We start from the raw sequence: 7,455 nt of genomic DNA, 5'->3' as shown, positions 1-7,455 counted from the left end.
TTGTTTAGCCTACAGTTCTAACTTGGTGTACAGGGAGAGCACTGTAACAACGGCCCATGTTCTGAAATATGTTGCTGTACATTTCAAAAGTGCTAAACAAATAGTTATATTGACGAACATTACGTCCGTCCTAGCTCATTCATTGTCTTAATCAAAATTACGGATTGCCTCTTAGCCAATTGTCATCCCCTTATGACATAGTTTGTACATCTCAATTGTCAGTAGAAACCACATTTGTTTAAGCAAGTCAGCTATATCAGCTATATTTTTTTTAAACGCAGTAAATGAGGCTGAATGAGCTGTTTTGCTGCCAGACAAGGCTCTACTGATAGCCAGGTGTAGCAGTGGTAAGATGTTGGGACTTCTGTTGGGACTCTGCTGTTGGGACAGGCCCTAACAGTTTTTGGGCACCATTTGTCACCGTTGTAGTGCAATTCATGTATTGTTTAGTGTTGTGTTGTGTAGTGGCTTTGCTGGCATGCATTCCATTTATTTATTTATTTTGCTAAAATTGCCACCGGATATAAGTCATGATATTAATAAATAGGTTTATTTCCAGCAAGTGTATTTGATGGGTTTAGTTTCTGTAGCTAGTTTGGATGGCTATCCACATCGGTAGCTACTGGCTGGCTAGCTAGTTAAGACCAAAGAGATGAGAGAATATTTTTCTGACTTGAAGCACATATCTTCTGACAGTGACACAGTGCCGACCTGTGGACTGAAGCTGAACTTTACTACAACATTATATTTAACCCTGTTTAAAATTAGCAATGTTGAGGTAGAACTGACAAAATGAAATGAATCATAGAGGTCTTATAATCTATTCCATTCGACAGGTAAACATGCTTAGCTTATGTCTGTTATTTCCATACAGGCTATCTTTTTTATTTTATTTAACCTTTATTTAACTAGGCAAGTCAGTTAAGAACAAATTCTTATTTACAATGACGGCCTAGGAACAGTGGGTTAACTGCCTTGTTCAGGGGCAGAACGACTGATTTATAGCTATCTCACAACTATTTGGTTAAAAAAAACTGCCCATTAATCAATTGGTGAAATTATTTTATTGAGCTTTATTTTTATTACTCTTTTTATTCACTTAGCTACTTACTTTTTCTATTGTTGTTGCATTGTCAACAGGTACATGCTAGTAAGCATTTCGTTGCATTGTGTACTCCATATACAGTGCATTCAGAAAACAGACCCCTTCCCTTTTTCCACATTTTGATACCTGACAGTCTTATTCTAAAATTGATTAAATAAATGTTTTCCTCATCAATCTACACACAATGCCCCATAACGACAAAGCGAAAACAGTTTTTCAGAAATGTTTGCAAAAGTATTTAGACCCTTTCTACTCCTGTTTCCATTGATCATCCTTGAGATGTATCTACAACTTGATTGGAGTAAATTCATTTGATTGGACATGATTTGGAAAGTCACACACCTGTCTATATAAGGTTCCACAGTTCACAGTGCATGTCAGAGAAAAAACCAAGCCATGTGGTCGAAGGAATTGTCCATAGAGCTCCGAGACATTGTGTCGAGGCACACATCTGGGGAAGGGTAAAATAAAATGTCTGCAGTATTGAAGGTCCCCAAGAACATAGTGGGCTTCATCATTCTTAAATGGTTTGGAACCACCAAGACTCTTCCTAGGGCGGGCCGCCTGGCCAAACTGAAAAATCGGGGGATGAGGGCCTTGGTCAGGGAGGTGACCAAGAACGCGATGTTAACTCTGACAGAGCTCCAGAGTTCCTCTGTGGAGATGGGAGAACCTTCCAGAAGGACAACCATCTCTGCAGCACTCCACCAACCAGGCCTTTATGGTAGAGTGGCCAGACGGAAGCCACTCTTAGTAAAAGGCACATGACAGCCCGCTAAGGAGTTTGCCAAAAGGCACCTAAAGACTCTCAGACCATGAGAAACAAGATTCTCTGGTCTGATGAAACCAAGATTGTACTCTTTGGCCTGAATGCCAGCGTCAAGTCTGGAGGAAACCTGACACCATCCCTATGGTGAAGCATGGTGGTGGCAGCATCATGCTGTGGGGATGTTTTTCAGCGGCAGGGACTGGGAGACTAGTCAGGATTGCCAAAAGGCAAGGATTAGTAGTAATGGCGTCAGAGGGGATGGCTGCCATTTTAAGGGCTCCTAACCAACTGTGCTATTTTGTTAGTTTTTTTTTTTGCATTGTTTGTGACTTATTTTGTACATAATGTTACTGCTACCGTCTTGCATGACCGAAAAGAGCTTCTAGACATCAGAACAGCGATTACTCACCTCAAACTAGACAAAGATTTGAGAGTCCTAAGCAAAGGATATACTGCTTTCTCGAGACCAGGCCCAAATCCCTGTCATTCACATGAAGAAAAGATGGAGAAAAAGGGGAAGGAGATCGGGTTGTGTTGCGTCGTGAGAATTCAGAGAAGAGTGAGTAAACCTTCACTACCATCTGTACTATTGGTCATAGTGCAATCATTGGATAATACACTGGCGAATCTACGATTAAGACTATCCTATCATCGGGACATTAAAAACTGTAATATCTTATGTTTCACAGAGTCGTGGCTGAACGACGACACGGATAATACTGAGCTGGCTGGGTTTTCCGTGCATCGGCAGGACAGAGCATCTGGTAAGACGAGGAGCAGGAGTGTGTGTCTATTTGTCAATAATCGCTGGTGCTCGATGTCTAATATTAAAGAAATCTTGAGGTATTGCTCATCTGAGGTAGAGTACCTTATGATAAGCTGTAGACCACACTATCTACTAAGAGACTTCTCATCTATATTATTCATAGCTGTCTATTTACCACCACAAACAGATGCTGGCACTAAGACCACACTCAATGAGCAGTATAAGGCCATTAGCAAACAAGAAAATGCTCATCCAGAAGCAGAGCTTCTATTGGCCATGGATTTTAATACAGGCAAACAAATCCGTTTTACCTGATTTCTACCAGCATGCCACGTGTAACCAGAGGAAAATAAACTCTAGACCACCTTTACTCCACACATAGAGACAAATACAAAGCTCTCCCTCTCCCTCCATTTGGCAAATCTGACCATAATTCTATCCTCCTGGTTCTTGCTTACAAGCAAAAATTGGTCAGATGATGCAGATGCAACGCTACATGACTGTTTTGCAAGCACAGACTGGAATATGTTCTGGGATTCATCCAATGCCATTGAGGAGTATACCACCTCACTCACCGGCTTCATCAATAAGTGCATCGACGAAGCCGTCACCACGGTGATCGTACATACATATCCCAACCAGAAGCCATGGATTACAGGCCACATCCTCTCCGAACTAAAGGCTAGAGATGCCACTTTCAAGGAGCAGGACACTAATACGGACCCTTATTAGAAATCAGACAAACCATCAAACATGGAAAACATCAAAACAGGAGTAAGACTGAATCCTACTACACCGGCTCTGACGCTCGTCGGAGCAGGGCTTGAAAGGTAACCTGCACAAATGATTACCGCCCCGTAGCACTCTTGTCAGTAGCCATGAAGCTCTTTTAAAGGCTGGTCATGGCTCACATCAACACCATCATCCCGGAAACCCTAGACCCACTCCAATTCGCATACTGCCCCAACAGCTCCACAGATGATGCAATTTCAATCGCACTCCGCACTGCCCTTTCCCACCTGGACAAAAGGAATACCTTTGTGAGAATGCTGTTCAGTGACTACAGCTCAGCGTTCAACACCATAGTGCCCACAAAGCTCATTACTAAGCTAAGGACCCTGGGACTAAACACCTCCTTCTGCAACTGGATCCTGTACTTCCTGACGGGCCGCCACAGGTGGTAAGGGTAGGCAAGAAAACATATGCCACGCTGATCCTCAACAGCGGGGCCACTCAGGGGTGCGTGCTACGCCCCTCCTGTACTCCCTGTTCACCAAGGACTGCGTGGCCAAACATGACTCCAACACCATCATTAAGCTTGCTGACGACACAATAGTGGTAGGCCTGATCAACGACAACGATGAGAGAGCCTATAGAGAGGTCAGAGACCTGGCAGTGTGGTGTCAGGACAACAACCTCTCCCTCACTGTGAGCAAGACAAAGGAGATGACCGTGGACTACAGAAAAAGGAGGGCCGAACAGGCCCCCATTAGCATTGACGGGGCTGTAGTGGAGCGGGTCGAGAGTTTCAAGTTGTTTCAAGGTGTCCACATCACCAAAGAACTATCATGGTCCAATCACACCAAGACAGTCGGGCACAACAACACTTTTCCCCCCTCAGGAGACTAAAAAGATTTGGCATGGGTCCCTAAATCCTCAAAAAGTTCTACAGCTACACCATTGAGAGCATCCTGACCGGTTCCATCTCCACCTGGTATGGCAACTGTTCTGCATCTGACCAGAAGGCGCTGCAGAGGGTCAAGCATCACTGGGGCCAATATATGTCCTGCCATCCAGGACATATATACTAGGTGTCAGAGGAAGGCCCAAAAATGGTCAAATACTCCAGTCACCCAATTCATAGACTGTTCTCTCTGCTAGCGCAGAGACTACACCTGTACTGACCTCGCCTTCTGGATGATAGAGGGGTGAACAGGCAATGGTTCGGGTGGTTGTTGTCCTTGATGATCTTTTTGGCCTTCCTGTGACATTGGGTGGTGTAGGTGTCCTGGAGGGCAGGTAGTTTTCACTACCCTGAGGTAGACCTCACTACCCTCTGGAGAGCCTTAGAGTTATGGGAGGAGCAGTTGCCGTTCCAGGCGGTGACACAGCCCGACAGGATGCTCTCGATTGTGCATCTGTAAAGTTTGTGAGTGTTTTTGGTGACGAGCCAAATTTCTTTAACCTCCTGAAGAGGTTGAAGGTTGAAGAGGCGCTGCTGTGCCTTCTTCACCACGCTGTCTGTGTGGTTGGACCATTTCAGTTTGTTTGTGATGTGTACACTGAGGAACTTAAAACTTTCTACACTCTCCACTACTGTCCCATCGATGTGGATAGGGTGGTGCTCCCTCTGCTGTTTCCTGAAGTCCACGATCATCTCCTTTGTTTTGTTGACATTGAGTGTGAGGTTATTTTCCTGACACCACACTCCGAGGGCCCTCATCTCCTCCCTGTAGGCTGTCTCGTCGTTGTTGGTAATCAAGTCTACCACTGTAGTGTCGTCTGCAAACTTGATGATTGAGTTGGAGGCGTGCATGGCCATGCAGTCGTGGGTGAACAGGGAGTACAGGAGAGGGCTGATAACGCACCCTTGTGGTGCCCCAGTGTTGAGGATCAGCAGGGTGGAGATGTTGTTTCCTACCCTCACCACCTGGGGGCGGCCCGTCAGGAAGTCCAGGACCCAGTTGCACAATGCGGGTCGAGATCCAGTGTCTCGAGCTTGATGATGAGTTTGGAGGGTACTATGGTGTTAAATGCTGAGCTGTATTCGATGAACAGCATTCTCACATAGGTATTCCTCTTGTCCAGATGGGTTAGGGCAGTGGGCAGTGTGCAGTGTGATTGCGTCGTCTATGGACGTATTGGGGCGGTAAGCAAATTGGAGTGGGTCTAGGGTGTCAGGTAGCGTGGAGGTGATATGATCCTTGACTAGCCTCTCAAAGCACTTCATGTTGACAGAAGTGAGTGCTACGGGGCGGTAGTCATTTAGCTCAGTTACCTTAGCTTTCTTGGGAACAGGAACAATGGTGGCCCTCTTGAAGCATGGGGACAGCAGACTGGGATAAGGATTGACTGAATATGTCAGTAAACACACCAGCCAGCTGGTCTGCGCATGCTCTGAGGACGCGGCTGGGGATGCCGTCTGGGCCTGCAGCCTTGCGAGGGTTGACACGTTTAAATATTTTTCTCACGTCGGCTGCAGTGAAGGAGAGCCCGCAGGTTTTGGTAGCGGGACGTGTCAGTATTGTCCTCAAAGCGATTAAAGATGTTGGTTAGTCTGTCTGGGAGCAAGACATCCTGGTCTGCGACGGGGCTGGTTTTCCTTTTGTAGTCCATGATTGACTGTAGACCCTGCCACATGCCTCTCGTGTCTGAGCCATTGAATTGCGACTCTACTTTGTCTCTATACTGACGCTTAGCTTGTTTGATTGCCTTGCGGAGGGAATAGCTACACTGTGTGTATTCGGTCATGTTTCCGGTCACCTTGCCCTGATTAAAAGCAGTGGTTCGTGCTTTCAGTTTTGTGTGAATGCTGCCATCAATCCACGGTTTCTGGTTTGAGAATGCTTTAATAGACGCTGTGGGTACGACATGGCCGATGCACTTGCAAATAAACCCTCTCACCAACTCAGCGTATTCGTCAATGTTGTTGTTCGCCGCAATGCGGAAGATATCCCCCTCTTCAAAGGGGGGGACACTCTAGACCCAAACTTCTACAGTCCTACATCTATCCTACCCTGCCTTTCTAAGGTCTTCGAAAGCCAAGTCAACAAACAGCTTACCGACCATTTCGAATCCCACCGCACCTTCTCCGCTATGCAATCTGGTTTCAGAGCCGGTCATGGGTGCACCTCAGCCACGCTCAAGGTCCTAAACGATATCTTAACCGCCATCGATAAGAAACAATACTGTGCAGCCTTATTCATTGACCTGGCCAAGGATTTCGACTCTGTCAATCACCACATCCTCATCGGCAGACTCGATAGCCTTGGTTTCTCAAATGATTGCCTCGCCTGGTTCACCAACTACTTCTCTGATAGAGTTCAGTGTGCCACATTGGAGGGCCTGTTGTCTGGGCCTCTGGCAGTCTCTATGGGGGTGCCACAGGGTTCAATTCTTGGGCCAACTATCTTCTATGTATACATCAATGATGTCGCTCTTGCTGCTGGTGAGTCTCTGATCCACCTCTACGCAGACGACACAATTCTGTATACATCTGGCCCTTCTTTGGACACTGTGTTAACAATCCTCCAGACGAGCTTCAATGCCATACAACTCTCCTTCCGTGGCCTCCAACTGCTCTGAAATTCAAGTAAAGCTAAATGCATTCTCTTTAACCGATCGCTGCCCGCACCTGCTCGCCCGTCCAGCATCACTACTCTGGACGGTTCTGACTTAGAATATGTGGACAACTACAAATACCTAGGTGTCAGGTTAGACTGTAAACTCTCCTTCCAGACTCACATTAAGCATCTCCAATCCTAAATTAAATCTAGAATTTGCTTCCTATTTCACAACAAAGCATCCTTCACTCATGCTGCCAAACATACCCTTGTTAAACTGACTCTCCTACTGATCCTTGACTTCGGCGACGTCATTTACAAAATAGCCTCCAACACTCTATCACAGTACCATCCGTTTTGTCACCAAATCCCCATATACTACCCACAACTGCGATCTGTATGCTCTCGTTGGCTGGCCCTCGCTTCATATTCGTCGCCAAACCCACTGGCTCCAAGTCTTCTTTTAGTCTTTGCTAGGTAAAGCCCTGCCTTATCTCAGCTCACCTTGTCACCACAGCAGCACCCACCTGTA

Source organism: Oncorhynchus tshawytscha, linkage group LG08, assembly GCF_018296145.1.
Source record: "Oncorhynchus tshawytscha isolate Ot180627B linkage group LG08, Otsh_v2.0, whole genome shotgun sequence".
NCBI lineage: Eukaryota > Metazoa > Chordata > Actinopteri > Salmoniformes > Salmonidae > Oncorhynchus > Oncorhynchus tshawytscha.
This window is presented reverse-complemented; position numbering follows the sequence as displayed.